This window comes from Giraffa tippelskirchi, chromosome 3 (assembly GCF_054371585.1).
Source record: "Giraffa tippelskirchi isolate mGirTip1 chromosome 3, T2T-mGirTip1v1.2.pri, whole genome shotgun sequence".
Lineage (NCBI taxonomy): Eukaryota > Metazoa > Chordata > Mammalia > Artiodactyla > Giraffidae > Giraffa > Giraffa tippelskirchi.
Genome location: NC_137277.1, coordinates 179,707,492 through 179,727,916, shown reverse-complemented (window position 1 = coordinate 179,727,916; position 20,425 = coordinate 179,707,492). Strand labels below are relative to the sequence as shown.

General features: G+C 52.0%; 1 long non-coding RNA gene across 1 annotated transcript; it reads left to right on the top strand.

Moving 5' to 3' along the window:
- The first annotated feature begins 220 nt into the window (after window positions 1-220).
- On the top strand, window positions 221-14,785 carry LOC145543705 (uncharacterized). Its single transcript, XR_014080976.1, has 5 exons — window positions 221-765; window positions 3,274-3,404; window positions 5,500-5,702; window positions 7,882-8,045; window positions 14,601-14,785. It is a non-coding gene; the product is annotated as an uncharacterized LOC145543705 (long non-coding RNA).
- Window positions 14,786-20,425: the final 5,640 nt, after the last annotated feature.

Sequence of the window (20,425 nt, the reverse complement as noted above, 5' to 3'; positions counted from 1 at the left end):
TCCCGTTTCTCAGATGAGGCCCCCGAGGCTGACTGAAGGTCAGGACCAGCCGCGGTTCCCCCACGGGGAGGAGGCCCGTCGACCAAGGGCCTTGGACACCAGAGTCTCTGCTCCCACCGCCGCATCACAAGGCAGTTCTGCCCTCATAATGACACCTTTATTTCTGCACTGGCCTCCACCCTGAGGGTGTCTATTAAGCCCCTGTCCAGTAGAGGTTGCCAGGGGACGTCAGTAGGAGCCTGGTGACAGGGAACAGTCAGGCACCGCTCTCAATCAGGGCCTTGCAAATGGCCCTAGCATCCATCAAAGTCACGGCTCCATCTTCTGAGTGCCCAGGATGTATAACATGTCCCAATTAGGGACCGGCAGTAGAGGTGGCAAGAAGCAATAATTACCTTGGCAGGTTCCTACAACCAGATTTATGATGACATAAAGAAAAAAATTTAGCTCCAGGCAGTTAATAGGCAGCTGGCCTCTCTGCACTTGTAGAGATCCTAATTACTGGAGTGGGACGGCCGGGGGCCTCTACCCCACGTCTGCTCCGCCTGCAGCCCTGGGCAGAACCAGGCTGGCCCATTCAATTTCTTGTGCTCCAGGCCACCTTGTCCAAGAGACTACTGCCTCTGACACATTTCACAGCATTTGAAAGTCAGCGTCCAGGCCACGGATCACATTTGGCATTGCATCAAGGGATCCCCTGGTTTCCAACACCCCCAAGGCAGGCCACAGCGCAGCTACAGGCGCAGCCTTTGGAGTCAGCCTGATGTAGGTTCAAGTCTGAGCTCTGCTGGGCAAAGCTATGACTTTGGGTGAGGAAACTGCCTTCCTGAGCCTCCATTTCCTCATCTCTAAAATGAAGGGGTGGCCTCTACTTTGAAGGGCTGTTGTGTGGATTAAGTAAGAGACAAAGCCTGCAGGTGCTAAACAACAGCCATTGGCAAACACGTTTACTATCCGGGCATTTCAGGATTATGATAAGAGATGGTGACTCTGAGGGCCAGTGATGTCACGGGGGCTCTACTAGTTCTTTTCGAATATTTTATCTCTAGACTTTGCAACCAGTCCTGCAAGGAGGTGATGTTATGTCCATTCTCTAGATGAAACTGAGCCTGGGGTAGTTCAGGGACTCGAGCAAGGTCACCAGCTGGGGGGATGTGGGAGCTTGGCTTATTGATTCTGAAGCCTGCACTCCTCCTAATACACAGCCCACCCTCCCAGCTCCTCTGAAAGCTCGAGTAAAGCCAGACAAACAGGCAGGACCTCCCTCTCTCCCTCCATCCCTCCCTCAGGCCAACACTTCCTAAGGATCAGCTTCAAGTCCAGTCCTTTGCCAGGCAGTAGATACAATCAGATGAACATGGAAACACTTCCTGCTCTTAAGGAACTCAGCACCTGATGGAGGGAGAGGCAGGACCACTGCCCCATAGCGCAGAACACAGGCTGACCCTCGTCCTAACACCCCACATGCTTCTTTCATACTCTGTATTGCTTTCCAAGGATATGCTTCCAGTGGGCTATCTTTCCTCAATGGCCCCAACCCCTCTACTTCCAAACTCTTTTAAACCCACTCCCCTGAGATTCTCACTCCCTTCAGTCCATGAACACCTTCCCTGTCAGCAGTGACCCTGGGTCACCTGTGAGCTCTCTGTCAGAAGTGATCTCCCTGTCACCTGTGATGACCTGTCAGTGGCTTCCCTGTCAACAGTGGCCCCCAGGTCACCTGTGACCTCCCTGTCAGAAGTGACCTCCCTGTCACCTGTGATGACCTCCCTGTCAGTGGCTTCCCTGTCAGCAGTGACCCTGGGTCACCTGTGACCTCCCTGTCAGGAGTGACCTCCCTGTCACCTGTGTGACCTCTCTGTCAGTGGTTTCCCTGTCAGCAGTGACCCTGGGTCACCTGTGACCTCCCTGTCAGGAGTGACCTCCCTGTCACCTGTGATGACCTCCCTGTCAGTGGCTTCCCTGTCAGCAGCGACCCTGGAACCTCCCTGTCAGTGCTGACCTGGGGTCACCTGTGACTTCTATGGTGCTGAATCCAGTATCAATCCTCAGTCCTCACCAGACTCAGCAGAGCGGTTCCTCTGGACACAGTTGGCCAACAGTCCCCCTGAAGCCTTTCCTTCCCTTGGCTTCTAGGAACGTTCTCTGGCCTTCCCTTCTCCGTCTCTAAGTTCCTAATGCTGAAGGTCGGTCTTCATTCATCCACTAGAAACCATGGTGATCTCATCCATCCTGTGGTTTTAAATATCGACTCTGCACTGACAACTCACAGATGCATAACAGCTTCCGCCCAGCCCCCGTTCGTCCCTCCAGGGCCTCTGCCAGGCTGCCCATTCCTGCTCTCGGTGGTCTGACCGACCTCACAGGGTTCACATGGCCCAAAGGAAACTCCACAGCTTCTCCCCAAACCTGCTCTCCCCAAGGCTCCCCTATCTCAGCTTATACACTCATCTCAGCTGCTCAGGACAAAATCTCAGTGTTGCCTTCATCTCCCTCCTGCTGTCACCCCTCATGTGGGACACCCCACACCCAGTCTCTAGCAGACCAGGCTGGTTTTACCTTCAAAATCCATCCAGAATTTGACTGCTTCTCCCCACCATCCTTAGGTACAGCTCCACACAATCCTCCATCATGGCTCACCTGGAGGATCGCTGTAATCCACAGTGGATACATCCTGTGCTCAGGTCACATGGGCCATACAGTCACATGATCCCCACAATCCCCAGCAGTGAAGTGAGAAAAGCTAGGAAACTTTCTCTATTGAGCAAGGCCCCATGCTCACTTCCCTCATAGCTCAGTAGGTAAAGAATCTACCTGCAACACAGGAGACCCAGGTTCAATTCCTGGGCTGGGAAGATCCCCTGGAGAAGGAAAAGGCACCCCACTCCAGTATTCTTGCCTGGAGAATCCCACGGACAGAGGAGCCTGGCAGGTTACAGTCTCTGGGGTCGCAAGGGTCAGACACAACTTAGTGACTAAACCACAACCACACCACCAGGCTCACTGCACACCACAGTTTCTGTTTCCAGGGAAGAAGGAGAGGATGAATAATGGGAGCAACCAGGGTGTCGCCAAACCCAGTTAGGCAGGAGAACGAGAAATGTCAGCGGGTGGCATTTAAACTAAAATCTAAAGGGTAATAAATAATCAGCCCTGGAAACAGCCTTTGGTGCCAAGACCTTGAGGCAGAAAAGAGCTGAGCATGTGTGAGGCACAGACCAAGGGCCACTGTGGCTGGAGCGTAGATGGCTCTAAAATAATTCCCATCTGCAGATTCTGCTTGTAATGTGACAAGATGTTCCTGCTGTGAGTGACAGGATCTAAGTGTCCACCCCTTGAACCTGGGCAGGCTGGTGACTTCTGCAGAAGTGATGCTACATGACCCCTGAGGTTCCATCGTAAAGGTAATATTGGGTTGGCCAAAAAGTTCATCTGGGTTTTTCCTTACCTTCATATGGAAAAACCTAAACGACTTTCTTAGCCAATCCAGTACATCCTCCACCTCGCTCAAACAGGATGCTTGTTCCTGCGAGTGCACCTCCACGGTGTGAGGAATCTGGAGCCACCCTTAGAGAGGCCGCAGGGAGGGCATGGAGACCCCACGTACAGCCTAGGAACTCACAGCTAACTGACATTGGCACCAGTTTGCCAGCCACATGAGTGTGCCACTAGAAAATAAGCTGTAGTCCCAGGTGAGCCCCCGGCCTCCGCAGCAGGAGGCACAGACTCAGTCCACCAGTTCTGACTTCTTTCAGGGTGTTGTTTTTAAAGCTGTGCCTTTTGGGGCATTTTTTGTGCAGCAAGAGATAAGGAAGGAAGCCCCTTACTGGCTGTGGGAGCTTGGACCAGACACAAGCGGCCTGAGCCCCGTTTTCCCTCTGTCAGGATGGGGAAACAGCAGTCCTCCTGGGGTGGAGGTAGGCCAGAGTGAGAGCATCATGGGGAACACACAGCCCGGGGCCTGCACATAGTAGGTGCTCAGGAAAAGCTGGGGAGGCTCATGTCACACTGTTCTGTGCTTGGGTTCCTCCAACTGCTCCCTGAGCCCCTCCAGGGCTGCAACCTCACAGCCCAACACAGGCAACACAAACATTTCCTGGGTGGATGCAGGGGCATCACACTCACTGCTCGCTAACAGGATTTGTCCCCTCATGTTTGGAAGACAATCCATCTTCTCTGCCCACTCCTACCTCTGCACATGGCTAACAGCCCTGGTCACTGGTCCATGTGCCCCCTGGGGGTCCCCTGCCTGCATGATCCATAGGAGCCCCTGTGCTCTGCGGGCCCCCTCGCCTGCAAGTGTCCTCCTGTTTCTGCTGGGGGGAGGGTTCTGAGAGATCGTGTTTTTTCAAAATCCCTTAGACATTCTAGTGATATTAAAAAGCAGCTCATTTCAGTGTTCACTATGTCAGCTCAGATGGTAAAGAATCTGCCTGCAATGCAGGAGGCCCAGGTGCGATCCCTGGGTTGGGAAGATCCCCTGGAGAAGGGAATGGCTACCCACTCCAGTAATCTTGCCTGGAGAATTCCTTGGATAGAGGAGCCTGGTGGGCTGTACAGTCCATGGGGTTGCAAAGAGTCGGACACGACTGAGTGACTAACACTTTCACTTCATGTCCTGCTGTGGAGGTGTGAGCATACCCTCTCTCTGTCTCTGCCTCTATCTCTCTCTGCCTTCATCTCTGTCTCTCTGTCTGTATTTCTCTGTGTCCCTCCCACTCTGTGTCTCTCCCCACCAACAATATGTCAGGACAATCTGTCCCCTTGCAGAGGGACCATCAAGCCACACAGAGCAATATCTCAACACATGTAACCAGAGTGTCACATGTAACCACATGTAACACATGTAACCCAGGCTGCCTGGCCTGGGTTCATAAACAAATGTCCTCAGAAAGGCTATGTGTGGCCAAGCCCTGCATGGGTCAACGCGTGTCCAAAAGCAATACATTTGCTCTGCTGAAAACAAGGTCCCTTAACGACAGGCATTTAGTCTTTGCAGAAGGACCTGGCAGCCAAAGGGGGGACACATAGGCAGGACAGTGGGAGGCTGGGCTGGGCCATTCGTGGTTGTGGACTTGAAGGCTGTGCCTGACCTGGTAGAGTCTCTGTGTCCTCGTCAGCAGAGGAGACAGTGACAGCATCTTTCTTGCTTGGAGGATTCAGAGAAAGGTATAAATTATCAACACAGGAAATGGTGCTTCTGTGATAGAGGAGACAACACCTTCTTATGTGGTCCTCAGGGCAGCCTAGGAGTCAGGTATCCTGACCTCGTTTGGCAAACAGAACCTGGGGGTCAGTGAGATGAGCTGAGAGGCCGGGGCACACTTCTTAGTGACAGAGGTGCTGGGACTCCAGTGCTGCGTTCATCTCCAAAGCCAGACCGAACAGCCTAAGTGTGTCCACAGAGGGAACACCAGGCCCCCCAGGGGCCGGTCTGCTGCCAGGGACTCCTGGGTCTCCATGAAGTGAGTTCAGCTGCTCCTTTCTGCCCGAATCCAGGTGGAGGCTGCAGATCCCAGCAGAGGGCAGCTCCCCATTCCCCACCCGAGGGGCAGAGTCAGGAGCTCACAGCCATGGTGGGGCTGGGCTACAGGTCCTGGAGCTGCTCCCACGTCTGGATACAAACTGCTGGAGTCTGGAGCCACCAGGCACCCCTGGGTGACTGACTTCCTGCATTCCACGTGGTGTGTCTGCCTCCAAAGGTGAGCCTTCCAGGCCTGTGAGTCCCTGAGTGTATCTGTCCTGGGTCTGTTTCGAGTTTCAGGGGTGGCCGTGCCTCTGCTCTGCCATCTGCTTCTGACCAGATCCTGGCCCTTGGATCTGAGCCCTGGAGTCTGACCTCCACCTCCATGGCTTCCTGACCTCCCTGCCACTTGCTGGACATTTCCCTATAGAAGTTCGTTCCACAGTGGGTCTGGAAACAGGATTAATTAGCCATGTGAGCGGTCACTTCTGGAAAGGAACATCCTTGGGAAAAATCCAGGTTCGGCCTCTTCTTGCACTCTCTCATGGCACAGGGCCCTTTGTGTCCTTAAGACTTTGTGGGATAAATGGAATATTTGAGGGGTTGGAGAGCACATCCTTGGAAGCAACGTAGAGGTGGAGGAAAAAAAGACAGAAGAGAACCATTCTGGGGCCCAGTTCTGCCACTAGCTCAAAACATGACCTTGGACAAATCCCTTCCTCTCTCTGGCCTCTTTCCTCTGCTTGACCATAAGAGGATAGTAGAAAATGGTCAAAAAAAAAAAAAAAAAAAAAGGTCCCTGGTGTTGATAGGGGCTTTCCTTGTGGCTCAGTTGGTAAAGAATCCACCTGCAATACAAGAGACCTGGGTTCAATCACTGGGTCGGAAAGATCCCCTGGAGAAGGGAAAGGCTACCCACTTCAGTATTCTGACCTAGAAAATTCTGTGGACATCCATGAAGTCGCAAAGAGTCAGACACGACTGAGCGACCTAAGAGTCTGCTGAGATCTGGCTTCACACAGCAGACAGGGGCTGATGCCTACATGGTTAAAACCACATGTTCTGAGGTCATTCAGTCTTAATTTCAGTCCCTGCCAACTGGCTCCTTAGTGGTTCCATGATCTTGGGTTGTTTGGTTTCTCTGAGCCTGTTTCCTCAGCTCTAAATTGAGTACGATAATAGTGAATAGTCAGTGAGAAGAAGGAAGCAAATCTCTTCACACTGTCTAGTATATAGGAAATACTCAGTAGGTGACTCTTCCTAGTGATGATGGTGATGATGAAGATGATGATAATGAAGAAGATGATGATGATGAAGGTAAAGGTAATAATAATGGTGATGGTAGTGATGATGATAATGATGCTGAAAACAAAGATGGTGGTGGTGATAATGGTGAAGATGGGGGTGATGATGATAATGATGATGGAGACCTCTGCCCGCAGTTTGACCTGTTGCCAGTTTCTCCACTCAGTGTGGACATAGAGCAGGTCAGGACCACAGGGATTATGTGTTCAACTCCTCCATTTTATAGCCGGAGAAACTGAGAGGCAGAGAGACTGGTCCAAGGTCACACCTCCCAGTAAGGACAGTGAGGGTGCCGCCCCAGCCCTGGCCCTGGCTCTGCACCACCTCCAGCTGCCAGGCTCCTCCTTGCCACCCCAGGTGCTCCCCTTGCCTTCCCAGACAGGCTGCAGCAGCACCTGACCCTCGGTTTTCTTGCTCATCCCAGAAAACTCTGAGTATGAGTCTTCATCACTGGGTTTTAATCATCCTAGAAGCACCTCAAGCACTTCCCGAGCCACATGTCCTCTCTTTCAGAGTCATCAGTCTGTGTTCATAGGAAAACCTGGGGCTCCTGGCAGGATCCACACCCTCTTACCTCTCAGAGCACTCCTGTGCACAGGAAGGGGAAAGGTCCTTAGAGGCCAGAGGAGAACCGCCTGCATAGCATGGGGCAGGGGTGAGACTCACTCAAGGTTGCACAGTAGGTCAGAGGCTCCCAGCCCACTTGTCACCACAGCACCAGTGCACGGCTGAGCCTCAACGAGCCTCTGAGACCCGGTTTCCCAGTGGGGGTCACAGGGTCAAGTTCACCTGTTCCTCACCCACATTCTGCTCCTGAGTGTGGAGGCATTGTGGGGTTTCTGTACGGCTCCCCAGCTTCTGGTCACTTAAAAGAAATGACTTTATTGTTTTAAAATGGTCTGTTCTTGTTACAAAAATAATGCCAAAACATAAAATCTGAAATCTTTAAAATGCACCCCAAGATAACATTGTTAACACTGTCAGGATTACTCTGCAGCTACTGCTCCTCCTTCACCACTCCTGCCCCCTGATCCATTTCCTCCTGCTCTGTCCTGTTTTGTGCTGGGAGGTGTGGACTATACCAAGGTTTCTTCACAGGTGGATTTTCACAGGTTTGGACCACTGAGAGGCTGCAAAGGAGTCCATAGGGCATAAGGAGAGGGAGTCGGGGTCTCTGTTCCCTGTTCCACCTCTGCCTCCATCCGGAACCTCTGAGTGGCTGAGCCCTCCCTGAGAACACAGCTCACTCACCTTCTCCAGAACCTCGTGACTCACGGTAGGCTGGGAGGTGACTCCCCAGGAGATACCAAGGTATTGTTGCCATGAGAGGAATGGATGGTGAAAGTTGAAATAGCAGATGTCATTAGAGGAAGGGATGGGGATAATTTGGTTGGGTTTTGAAGGATGAATAGAAGTTCATTAGATGAACTGTGGAGAAGGTATTACAGGCAAAGGGAGTCTGTAGAGTCTCAGCATGAATGAGTTCAGAGTAAACCATTCAACACCATCCTCAGAACAAGCCTGTGAGAGAAGCTGAGTTATTCCCCACATATTACAGATGGGAAATGGAGAGTCAAGGAGGTGAAACTTCTTGTCTCAAAGTCACAGAGTAAGTGGCTAAGCCAAGGTGTGCCCCTCAAGCCTGTGCCTGCTCTTTTTCCTGCCCCATTTGCCTCTGTCACTGTCACCAGGGGGACTCATGATTCTGGCAGTTTGGTTCCATGTGATAGACTCAAGCTTGTCTGCATACTGACCTATTCTCGAGGTGAGCTAAGATAGTAGGGTGGCCAGGCCAACAAGCCCACAGCATGACTCATTAACTAATATCCTGCAGCGGAATATCAAGCCCACAGACAGGAGCCTGGGCCTGCCGGCTGCTCCCTGGGCCCAGAGACTGAGCCCAGGTCCCTGAAGTCTCAAGTTCTATATCAGCGCCGCAGGTGGGAGGGACTCAGAGGTGACAGCAGGACAGGATCTGCTGGGGACTGGGACCTGAGTCTTTTCCTGCTGGCAGGACCAGGGAGAGTCCCCATCCACCCCTCAGGTCAACCCTTCTCTCGTTCAGCCCTTTCCCTGCTCACCACCCTTTGCCTGGACGTCTCAGACCCAGGGAAGAATGTCATGGCTGCCTCCTCCCAGAAAGACCAGAACAGGCAGTAAACAGATGAAAAACAAAGAATGATGTGTACGCTCTCCAAGGCCCTGCCCTCTGGGTTCTTTGTAGGGCATGGACACCCTGGATGGACCCTGAGGGGCAGGGGCAGGGACGAGGCTAGTTCCTAAGAAAGGTGAGCTAACCTGGCTGCCAGCCTGGTCACTGCCAGGGTCCTGCCTGGGACATGCCTTCCTCATTCTTACACCCAGGCCCTGCCCACCTGCGCCCAGGTTCCAACAATGGGGCTGCTGCTATCTTCCCAGCTCCATGGCCATCACTTTCACTTCCCTCAGGACTCTGCTTCCCACCACCAGGGTCTCTCAACACAGCTTGTCCAAGAGTCATAGTGGGGGATGATAAGATGGAGTCCCCTTCACTCTCCAGCTCCTCCAAGACCTACCTGGTCCCCCCTTCCCTTTCATTCTCCTCACTCCCCAGTATCAAGGGACAGTCTTTCCCCTTGTCACCCATCTGCCCCTCTAGGCTGGAAGTGCCACCAGGAAGGGCAGGGATTGGATCGCTTTTTGTTCAGAGCTTGTGAACAGTGCCTTGAACAGAGCCTGGCACATAGTAAGTCCACAATAAACATTTTTTGCGACAAGTGAGTGAATAAATGTGAAGATCTCCCAGTTAAGTGAGGGCTCTGGGGAGAGGAAGAGTAGCAAGCCCCCCCCCCATGTGGTTACAGGGGTGGTTTGAGGAGGTGTCCTGGAGGTGGGGACCCAGGCAGCACCACGGTGGAGGCTTGGATAAACCCTCACCGGCAAACTCACCCACCCACTCTGTTCATCAGACCTTTTCCTGAGCACCTCCTGTGCTCCAGGCCTTGAGAGAGGAGTCAATGCTGGGGCCCAGCAGACCCTGCCGCTCCCAAGAAGCTCTCTCCAGAGGGAGGGAGACAAGCCAGCCCCCAGGCATCTAGATCAGGGAGCTACAAGCCAAGGACCACATGCAGTGACTCCTTCTGCGCCCCTGGGGTTATAAATGACTTTTCACTTCATGATTCCCTGGGGTGGGGTTATTATTTCCACCTGACAGGTGGGGGAACTGAGGTTCAGGCCTCCTGACACCAAACCCCATGGCCCTCCTCGAAAATCTGTTCCTAGCTGGGTTTCTGACTCACCATCACTTACTGACCGCTGAGCTGGGTGCTGGAGTCACAGACATGGATGACATGGGTGTGGCCATAAACCTGCCTTTCCCAACACAGGGCTTCCCTGGTAGCTCAACTGGTAAAGAATCTGCCTGCAATGCAGGAGACCCCAGTTCAATTCCTGGGTTGGGAAGATCCCCTGGAGAAGGGATAGGCTATCAACTCCAGTATTCTTGGGCTTCCCTAGTGGCTCAACTGGTAAAGAATCTGCCTGCAATGCAGGAGACCTGGGTTCAATCCCTGGTTTGGGAAGATCCCCTGGAGAAGGAAATGACTAGCCACTCCAATATTCTTACCTGGAGAATTCCATAGACAGAGGAGCCTGGCGGGCTATGGTCCAGGGGGTCACAAAGAGTAGGATATGACTGAGCGACTTTCACTTTCACTTTTCCCAACACAGCTCAGAGACAGGGAGATGTGACCTAACTGACATAGAAGACAGTGGTGCTCAGAGGGCCAGCCTTGGATGCCAGGGCCTCCTCTGTCTTCACCATCCTAGTGGAAGCTAGGTTACAACTGAACAAATGAATGAATGAATGAGTGGGAAGATTGATAAATTCTGTCTTGGGCCAGGGAAAGAGACTCCACGAAACCAAGAACCTGAATGACTGTGCCCCTGCCTTACTGTGTGACCTTGGCCAAGTCCCTTGCCCTCTCTGGGCCTTCTGAAGAACAAGTGAGTTAGTCCTGAAGGACCATAACCACTCACACCCTGATCTTCCTCTGTTTGAGGCAAGAGGAAGAGCCAAAAGACCCCAGTTGGCTCCTGCACTGACTGCAGCTGTCAGCCCGGGCACCATCCAGGATTTGAGGGGGGCTGTGCACCCTAGAATGGAACTGCTGAGACCGCTCTAATGAGGATGCATGATGTCAGCAGCAGGACACCAGAGAGGCCAGGCTGACACATGGTCACTGCAGTTATAACCTTGTGCTCTAGAGAGAGACACAAGAAGGACTCACAAGGGCAGTTATAAAAAAAAAGCTGGTGTCCCAAAGCACTCTTCTGAGTCCCTTTACTTCAACTGTCTTATTTAATCCCAACAATATCACAGATAAGTAAGTCTGTTTGTTAAGACTCTTTTGTCAGAGATGAAATCCAAAGTGCTCAAACTAAAGAGGGAGTTGTGTCCCATAGAACTGGGATGAACAGAGATAGACTTGCTTCAGGTGTGGCTGGATCCAGGGGCTTTTATAAGAGCACTGGATCTCTTTTTTCTTTCTAGCTTGTCTTAATTGTCCTTCTCTCTGTCTGTGATGGGAGTTGGATGGAACTTTTCTCCCTTCCCTGCTGGAATTCTTCACGGGGAGGAGAGGGAAGGAAGGAGACATAACCACCAGCGGCTCCAAGCTTGCATCACCCCTTCCAGAACTCCATAGAGAGGAAGGAGCTAGTCTCTCCCAGGGGCCCGATAGCAAACCCTGGCAAGGATTCTGATTGGCCTGATTTGGGTCACAGGCCCATGCTTTGGACCAGTCACTGTTTCCAGAAGTTGGGATACTAGAATTGGTCTGGCTGAGCCATTAGCTTTCTCTAAGGATAGGAGGTGGGGTGGCAGCTGTCATTAGTAATCCTGTCTGAATCTCATGGCCTGGGGAGTGCAGGAGGCTTAGTTTCCTAAAGAAAGGGGGGACTAAACACAGAGAGGGCAGACAATGAAGAGGTGACAAAACGTCATGTCAGTTACAGCAGACATTATTAATCCCACTTTACAAAGAATGAAACTCAGTCTTAAAGAATCTAAGTAACCCTAGTAGGCTAGTAGGTGGCAGAACAAAAACTCAAAAGGCTCTTCACTGCTAATCACTAAGCTCGTGCTTCCCATGGACCCCACTTCTGCCACACCTCCTTCTCCCCACACACCTGAGTTCCAAAGTGTAAACTGATAATTGCAGGCAGAACAGGATGATTCTCAAAGCTCGGGCACTCAGGAAGGCCCTGGAGCTTCAAATCTAATCTTCATCATGGGTTTAACTTGAAGTTCCCTTTTCCCCTTCAACTGTGGTGCACAGGGCTCGCTGCCCTTGGCAATTTTTTTGTCAACTAAGCAGTGCTGAGACGGGGTGCATCAAAGAGAATAGAGACCAGGTCAGCATTGCCGGGGGCAAGATTAGCGGGGAAATACTGGGAGCATTAAGGCGGCTGAAGTGTGAGCTGTCTGGTATTCGATCACCTTCTCCAGTGGAGCGCACAGCTCACAGCACTCAAACACAACCAGAGCCTCCCCAGCCCCTCCTTCCCATCCCAACCTGTCGCTTTCATTTAAGGGATGTTCCATAGCACATCACAGTCGAATCTCAGTCCAAACCCTTTCTTTTTACGGATGAGAAAACAGCCCTGAGACACCCAGTCACCCATTCAAGGTCAGAGAGTGAGTTAAAGGTGAAGTAAGAACTGCCCAGCAAATGCCCACTGAATGCCAGACATTGTGAAGGGCACTTTGATACTTGACTTAATCCAAGCCTCAACTGTGATGATTCCCTTTTATTCATGGGGAAACTGAGTGTCCAAAGGTTACCTGTCTTTCTCAGCATCACACAGCCAAGAAGTGACAGAGCTACTTGTGAATGGATTTGCTTGGTATAAAAGTCAGGTCCTGAGCCACTGTGCTGGCCATTTGTCCAGTCGCCTCTTTGCTCTCCCCTTAATGACCACCATCTGTGTGAAGCTGGACCCCTGCAAGCGGTGTTTCCCAGCTTCTCTGGAACGCTGGTCCTAGTGAGCTTCAGACAAAATGGGAAGTGCTGGGAGAAGCCTGGGAAGTCAGAGGTGAGAGACCCTGTTCATCTCTCCTTCTGTCATGTCGGTGGCCAGCAGCTCTTAAGGACCTCAGTGACTCTGGCAGCGGTCACAGTGGTCCTATCTCCAGCAGGAGCAGCAGCAGGGGCAATTCTTCTCCTGGGGTTCCCCCAACCCTGGGCGGCAGCCGATCCTAACTTCCTAAGCCCGGGTTTCCCTTCCCTTCTCTTTCTGTGCCTTCACTCTGTCAACCTTTCCATGACAGAGAGGATCCTCCTCTCTGTGCAATTGCTCTTGGACGTTCTGTTTTCCTAAATGAACCTTAGATTTGCCTGAGATGCAATGTCAATTGAAGGTAAGACTTGGGTAGACCAAGTGGCCACTGCACTTGACCATAAGTGTTGGTTTCAATGACAAGAGTATGGGGTGTGATGGCTACCCCTAATTGTTCTGGAAGGAAAATGACAAGCTCAGTACTTTAAACTCTCAGATCAAAGTATCCTCAGAGAACCAGAGATTTAGGAAGGCCCTAAGGAAACGTCCTACCTCTTATAATCACAGGCAAGACAGAGCTGAAAATCGGGTCCCAATTTTAATCCAAAGCACATTGCTATCCAGTCCTGCCGATGAGAAACTACAATAGAAGCTGAACTTGACTCATAGCCTTGGCAAATCCCATGTGTGAAATCAATAAGGCATTGACTGAAAAGGACAGGAATCCTGAGAACTGGAAGGAGAACTCAGATGAATCTGAGAACCTTGAACCGCCAACTCTCCCCAAGTTTCCTTTGCCATTTATGGCAGATGCTGCTCTCATTTGGGAAAAGTAATCTCCTCTTTCTTGGGGACCCCATAAAGCTAAAAGATATTGAGTTGAGAACTCCTGTCCTGCTCTTTACATTTTCCACTTGACTTGCCTGTGTGTCCTGTGCAGAAGGCATATAGATCTTGGAGAAGAGTTATGAACTATTATGAACTTACTCCAAATGCACCTGCTATTCCAAATGTGGTATCGCTCCTAAAGGAGAAAATCACCTAGCTCCTGGCACCCTATATAGCTGGTGTTCTGGCCACTACCAGAAGGAGTTTGCTTTAATTCAGCAGGGACAGCAGGAGACTCTGTCTTGCCTCAGGGCCGTACCAGCTCTCCTGCTAGGATAGATCTAGACTAGAAGGATGGATCTAGACTAGACTCAATGACTCAGCCTGTCATGCAATATTGTGCTGACTTGCCTGACTGATGACATCTTGCAGGTCAAACCTGCTGGGCAGAAAGTGGAAAGCCCCCTAGAAGCTTTAATAAGACATACACATAGCAGATGGAGAAGGAAATGGCAACCCACTCCAGTATTCTTGCCTGGAGAAGCCCATGAATAGAAGAGCCTTGCAGGCTACAGTCCATGGGTTTGCAAAGAGTCAGACATTACTGAGCGACTAACATACACACATAGCAGGTGGTGGGACTTCATACCATCAAATTCAGGGGCCTGACCCCTACATGAAGTTCCTGGGGTCCAATATTGTGGACCATGTTTGAGTATTGCCTCTATAGGGACATGCAACTTGCTTCTCTTCATACTGCCTTTCACCAAGAAAGACACACATTTGGTGGAATTTTCTGGATTTTGGAAGCAACAACCCGCACATGTAGCATGTGCTGCTCCAAACATTTTACTGTCTTTGAGTAGGGGCCAAGGCAAAAAGGACCCTGTAGAAAGTCTAGACTGCTGTGCAACTAAGGCCTTGTGATCAAACCTCTAATGATTCCCCAAATTGTCTATGACAGATGGAGCAGCTACAGAACCTGGCCTAGCAGCCCAAACCCTCAGGGTATTGGAGTAAATCTTTGCACCCTTCCAAAGACAGCCTCCACAGAGCACCAGGTGACCATAAGATATTCGCATCCCATCGTGAGACAGGTGTTATCTGATCCGCTGAGTGATAAAGTTAGACATGCATGACAGTAAGTCATTACCAAATGAGTCCTGATCCCGTGTCCTATGCTCCTGCAGCGTGTGTGGGAAATGACATTTCCCTGGCGTGTGGGTATCACCTGCATGTGAATGCCTGATGAACTTGACCCTTTTGAGCCTTCCACTACCTCTCAAGTCCCAGGCCATCAGTGCTTACGGGTACTGCCTGGGATCGGGGACACTGTGCTGCACCCCTCTCTCACTCTCATGACAGCTCTGCCAGGGATGTATTATCTACATTTTCAGCAGAGGAAACTTGGTCTCAGAGGATGCCCGAGAAGCCGAGGGGCAGAGACAGAGACACAGTTGTAAGGACTGGACTCTCCCCCAGGCAGGCCACCTCTGGACGAGGATGCCCCCGAGTCCCTTACATCCCACAGGCCAGGACTAGACTCTCCGGTCCCTGGCACTGCCTATGAGCCCAGCAGTACTGGCTCCCGCCTGTCACCATCTCCCCTGCCCACCGGTCCCAGTTGCCTGGCCCTTGGCTCCTCCTCAGACACACCACGGCCGTCCCTCACTCTCCCTTCAGCCTAGAGTGCCCCTACCCTGCCCCGGCGTTCCCACTGTCTCAGTTTCTCACTTTGTTCTGGTCTCAACTCCAATATGACACTCCAGAGAGCCCACTCGAACGCTGTCTCAAACACAGCCCTCCCTCCCATCCACTCCCTGAGCCCTCGCCCTGCCTGTCCTCCGCAGCCTGTATCATCATGTGCTTATGTTCCTCATCTGGTTTCACTGTCCTAGATTGGGTCCCCCAGAAGCAGCCCTTGAGAGGAGAATATGGTACAAGTATTTAAAGGGGAGGTGAGGCAGCTCTGCTAGGGACACAAGTAATCCAGACAGGGGGAGACAGGAGTTAAACCAGCTGTCATGCCAGGTTCCTGGTGTTTGTCCCCAGGGGGTCCCCTGGCAGATGGTCAGACACAGCGTAAGGACTATTCCACCTGAAGGGCGAGGGAGCTGAGGTATTTACACCCCAACCCTGGAGAGTTGTTGGTTGAGAGCTGCTGCCAGGGACTGTCAGTTCCCTGGCACATCTGACCTGCCAGCTACTCAGGCCAAGTCCATTCCATGAGCCTTCCTTCTCAGACTCCAGGATCTGGCTGTCCTGCACTAGCCTTTCCCAGGACCCTTGAGCGTAATCAGGTATCAACACAATGGGAAGAAGCCATGGGGAGCACCTGGGAATGGGGTGGAGGTGCAGGGAGCCAAGGATTGGGAGAGGGAGATGCTGGCAGGAGCCAGACCGACACCCTCAGGCCATTCTAAGGGTCACTCCTCTCGTGGGTGGCGATAGCTCCTGCTGTCTCACATGTCACATGGAGGCTGTGTGACCTTGTGCAGAGCCCCCACTGGAAATCAAGGAAGTTTGAGTGGACGACCCCAAGACCTCTTCCCCCCAGTTCCCAGCGTCCATCGTGGCTCTGGCATCTCTTGTCCAGGACCACTGGCTCCTCCAGCGCAGGTCTGAGTCTTGCTGCTTGTGTTTCTCTTCTGTCCAAACTTCACTGCAGCTGGGCTGGACCCCACTTGGAGGGAGGCGAGGCCTTAAAGAGTCACCAGGAACTGTGGCCCTTTCAGAATCATGAAAGCAAAGCCCCCGGGACTTCAAGGTGTGTGTGTGCGTGTGTGTGACAGCAAGATGAATCGGAAAGTCACAGCCGCAGCATCCATCAGCTGATGGGAACCGAGCAGTCATCATCCCCAAGCACTCAGGGGGACCAGATCCGCCAAATGTCAGAGCTGGCAGGGAGTCCAGGCCACCAGCCCTGAGCCTCCTGGTTCTGAGCTCTAAAGTCTAAAGTGCACAGAAATGGGGCGAGCACCCCAGGTCACCGGTCAGGCAGCACCAAGCCTCAGACCAGAACCTGGGCTCCAGATTCCTGTCCTGGGCACTTCCACCAGGCCCGTTGCCCCAGGGGTCTGCTCTCCAGCTGCTCCAGACCTGCCCACTGCCCAGTGGCATCTTCAGCACCAGAGTCTGGATCTGATTAAATAACCACCTGGGGGCAACTCCACTGTCCCCAAGGGGATGCTCCATTTGCATGAAACGAGTGAGCCCCCCACACTCCCTTCAGGGCTTAGCATGAGGGAAATTCAGGTTCACAGCAGTCTCTTTTTATGCTTCAAGAACATTGCCTACGAGAACCAACTGGATTTTCTATACTTAATGCATAATAACTGGTTGTGTGAATCTAAACTGTCCCTGTAAATCTGTATTAAATGTCCAGAGTGAAAGTGAAAGTGTTAGTCACTCAGTCGTGTCCAACTTTTTGCCACCCCAGGGACTGTAGCCGGCCAGGCTCCTCTGTCCATGGAATTCTCCAGCCGAGAATACTAGAGTGGGTAGCCATTCCCTTCTCCCTGGGATCGTCCCACCCTAGGGCTCGAATCCAGGTCTCCTGCATTGCAGGCAGATTCTTCAAAGTATTTAGGACCCTTAAGTAATGAATTATTAGCACAAAACCCCCATTACTCTGTTTACTTCATTTTCTCCCCTGCAGCCCACCCTCGCCACTGTCCTTCCCTGCTACAGCCCACCCTCCAGACAGCAGCCTCAGGATCTTTCTAAAATGCACACTCCACTAGATTTCTCCAGGGCTTCCTGTCCCCCAGGGCTCACACTGCACTCAGGGTCAAGGTCAAATCCCTTCACTTGGCTCCTGAGGTCCCTTGGGATCCAGCCCCCACTACCTCCTCCATCTTCTCAATCCTTGGTCACCCCCAACCCCCATGATCTGCCTGGGCCACAGGGACCCACTTGACATCCTGCTAACACATGTCTCTCACTTACCTCTCCCAGACCCTTGCACAAGCTGGTCCCTCTGCCCTGAGAGCACCCCCTTCACTGGCACTTCCCCCAGGGCCTCCAGGTCTCTGCAGAGATGGCCCTTCTCAGGGAGGCCTTCCCTGAGCTCCCCTAGCCCCATATACATGTCTTCGTGCAACTGACCCCCCAGAATAGAACAACCCAATTGTCCATCTTGGATGAGAGTTGGACCATAAAGAAAGTTAAGCATCGAAGAATTGATGCTTTTGAACTGTGGTGTTGGAGAAGACTCTTGAGAGTCCCTTGGACTGCAAGGAGATCAAACCAGTCAATTCTAAAAGAAATCAATCCTGAATATTCATTGGAGGGACTGATGCTGAGGCCCAAGCTCCAATACTTTGGCCACCTGCTGCGAAGAGCCCAATTCACTGGAAAATATCCTGATCCTGGGAAAGATTGAAGGCAGGAGGAGAAGGGGATGACAGAGGATGGGATGGTTGGATGGCATCACTGACTCAATGAACTCAATGGACATGAGTTTGAGCAAGCTCTGGAAGATGGTGAAAGACAGGGGAGCCTGCCGTGCTGCAGTCCATGGAGTCACAAAAAGTCAGACATGTCTGAGCGACTGAACAACAACCCCCTCAACTGACTGGGAGCAAACTAAGGGCAGGGGCACATCTCACTCACCTCTGCAGCCCGAGCACCGGCTTTAGGCCTAACCTATCCAGGGCTTCAGTGACATTGATTGAGGGGCAAAAACTTCAGGCTGGCAGACCACAGAGGTGCCATGTGCCCCAGTGGTTAGACTGTGTGTCTGGCCCCACTCATCACTCACCAATACACTTGTCTGTTCAGTCTGTGGCCATCAATGGTGGGGATCCCCTGTTACCAGAAAAGGCATTCTCAGCTCACCTCTGGGGAGTGGTTTTTATTCACCTAAACCAGGTGAGGTAATTTCATCTCCTTGGCCAGTGATTATTCTAGAAGTTGCTACTTTCTACCCAATGAAGTACAAGCAAATCCATCCTGCATGAGGCTCCTAGCAAAGATTTTTTTTTTCTAAATAAAAGAGACAGATTCAGTTGATACAACTCTTTTGCTGTGCCCAAATTATTTCTGCTGCCTGCTATCCAGACATGATGTCTGGCTGGACCTGCAGCAGCCATTTCATGACCATGAGGCTACCAACCCAAGGACAAGAAGCTTCATATACTAAAGAAGGCTGAGCAGAAAAAATCTGAGACCTGCGTGGCATCATGAACACCTGAACCAGGGTCAGTGGTCACCCACAGCTAGATCTCTTTTCAGGTGAAAAAAACAAGCCGCTGTTTTCTCGAGCCACTATTAGACAAAGTTTCCGTTACTTGAAGTCAAACACAATTGTAACTGACACAGACAGACTTGGACTCAAGTCTCTTCTCTGATACTGATGAGCTGTGACCCTGAGTAAGACAGTTAACCTATCCAACCTTTTCAAGTTTCTGAAAATGCAATTTATTCACCTGTTAGAATGGAGTGGATGGTCCCTACCTCACAGGTGTTCTCCATGAGGGGGAGGACCAATGCTGCCCGCAGAGCCTGGTACAATAGGAAAAACTGCTAAATGTATCAAGACCTCACCATGTGTGGACATGGAACTAAGCCGTTTGTATGAATCATCTCCCTCAATTCTTATCACATTCCTGTAAATAAGTGCTAATATTAACATCCCTTTTTTTGTTTGCAAATGAGAAAACTGAGGCACAGAGGGGCTGAGTCACCTGCTCTGGGACACACAGCCGGCAAGTGGCAGAGACGAGACGTGAGCCCAGGCAGTCAGATCCCAGAGCTCACACTCCTGACCGTCGTGCTGTGCTGGCCTGGTCGGTAGGAGGTGCTCAACGGATGCCTGCTGACCAGATGAATGAACACATTGAGACAGGTGCTGGGGGACACATGGGCTTCTAATCCAGCTCCTTCCATCACTGCCTCGGTTTGTGAGGGGCTCCTGAGGAGACCCTGAACCCAGAGGGCAGACCCCCTGAGCCCACTCTCCACCCCTTACACACATACCCACCCTCACCCACACCCACACCTATCTCCACCCCAACCTTAACCACACACATTTTCATCCCGCCCCACACACACACACCCCTAAGGCTGTGTCTCCCCCAGGCTCCCTGGCCCTTAAGTGTGTCACTGGCCCATCTCAGTCCTCAGACACTTTCTCATTCCATCTGTGATTGAGACAACACATTGGTCCTCATATTAATTTTCATTGCTTATTGATTTTTCTCTGCCCTGTCTCAGCCATGTCCATTTTTATCTGTTTAAAGCAGTAGAAGTCATTCAGTGGGAGAAGCAAGCGAGTGTACAAACAAGGACCTCTATTAAGGGGGTCGTTGTCCTTGATGGGAGCAGAAGGAGCCCACCCTTCACACTGGCTGGAAGAGCCTGAGCAGTGGGCTGCCACCCACTTCACCCAATGAAGTCCTGGGTCTGGGATGGGGGTGTCATCTGGGGTGACAGAGGAGAAGGCCCTGAAGGTGGCTGCAGGGGTGTGTGCAAGTGGAGGTCGGGGGAAGGCTGGGGTGGGGGCCTCAGCAGGAGTCAAACCCGGGGGTTGGGGGGGAGTCTGACAAGGAAGGAAACAGGAGGTCAAGCCAGAGGCAGAGTCTGATGGAGGCAGAGAGTCTGAGCTGCTCTAAAGAGCCCAGGGCCTTGTTCACCCTCCCTCCCCCACTGAAGAATGTGCTCTGGGCTGGGCCAGGCAGGGAGCACATGGCTGCCCACTCACCATCTGAGTCCCAGCCCCCAACACTCCTGAAGTGGGGCTTGTTGGGTGGTTGACCTCTGTGTACCACCAGAGGGAGGTTCTGGGAG